We start from the raw sequence: 1,208 nt of genomic DNA on the forward strand, positions 1-1,208 counted from the left end.
AATGAATCCAAAGTCGTGCGTTGGTTGATGTGGCCTGGATGACCTGTTTCCAGCAGTCCAACTTGGCTGCTTGGGAGACAAAATCATACCACCTGAATATTGACTACAAGAACATTAAAGGAGCTGGGGAATAAAAGCGGCTGTCAATATGATAGCAATCTGCAACTCTCTGGGTTAGACACAACTTCCCACTGGTCCTGCAACTCGAACCCACGAGTGGGGCAAGGCTCCCTCCTCCTGCCCCCTGAGGGCTCACCCACAGATTTCCATCTTGGCTCAGGAATCTTCGATTGCTCTCCTCTCTTCAAAACCCTCCCTATCCTTCAGGACTCTCTTCTTCATACACAAGACGAAGATGCTTCCCCCAGCCCTGTTGGCCAACATGGATTCCTTTGTCTACACTACATTCACTCTGCCACTTACATATCTCATGCTTTTTTTCCAGAGATCCTAAGCCCCAGAAAACTTCACTGGGGAGGAGCTTGCCACCTTTGCCCCATCTGTCCGAGTCATCCCCATAGTGCCTAGCACGGGGCTGAGGGTTCAGGAGGTCCTTCGTGTCCTCTTGCTGAGTCCCAGAGGCTGGAAACTCCGAACACCTAGGCGGCGATGCGGGGAGCAGCTGGGCGAAGGCAAGCTGGAGAAGGATTTCAAATTCAGGCGATGTTTTACAAAGCGGTACTAGCGTGCTCGCTTCGGTGGCACATACACTAAAATTGGAACGATACAGAGGTTAGCATGGCCCCTGCGCAAGGATGACACGCAACTTCGCAAAGCATCCCACGTTTTAAAAAAATAAATAACAATTTTCAGATAAATAAATAAATAAAAAGCTGTACTGGCGAGACAGGAGTGCTATTGATCTGCATGCATCAGGTTTGCAAACTGGTCTCCGAATGATCAGCAAGCCGTGTCTGGCCCCCCACACTGGGAAAACAAATCTGGAACAGCATTACTTGCTTCATTCTGGACTTCTCCCCTTGACCCAGGTTTGTTTCTGGACAAAGGGATGCCCCAGGAAGCCACATTCAGACTGTGTCAAGGTGTCCCACTGTAAAGGGGCCGTTATGCTCAGGGAACTAGTGTGTTCTGGGTCTCACCCTGACCCTGAGCCCAACTCTTTTCCCTTCTGGAATCTATGCTGGGTTTCTGCTCAGATAGAGTTTGCCATGAAGCAAGGGGGGGGGGTAGGTGTCAGAGGGCAGGTG

The 1,208-nt window shown here is 50.4% G+C and overlaps 1 non-coding gene across 1 annotated transcript; it reads left to right on the forward strand.

Moving 5' to 3' along the window:
• The first annotated feature begins 686 nt into the window (after positions 1-686).
• Positions 687-790, forward strand: LOC121100159. The gene has a single exon (XR_005831900.1). It is a non-coding gene; the product is annotated as a U6 spliceosomal RNA (small nuclear RNA).
• Positions 791-1,208: the final 418 nt, after the last annotated feature.

The sequence above is a fragment of the Ursus maritimus genome, unplaced genomic scaffold, assembly GCF_017311325.1.
Source record: "Ursus maritimus isolate PB19 unplaced genomic scaffold, ASM1731132v1 scaffold_34, whole genome shotgun sequence".
Taxonomy (NCBI): domain Eukaryota; kingdom Metazoa; phylum Chordata; class Mammalia; order Carnivora; family Ursidae; genus Ursus; species Ursus maritimus.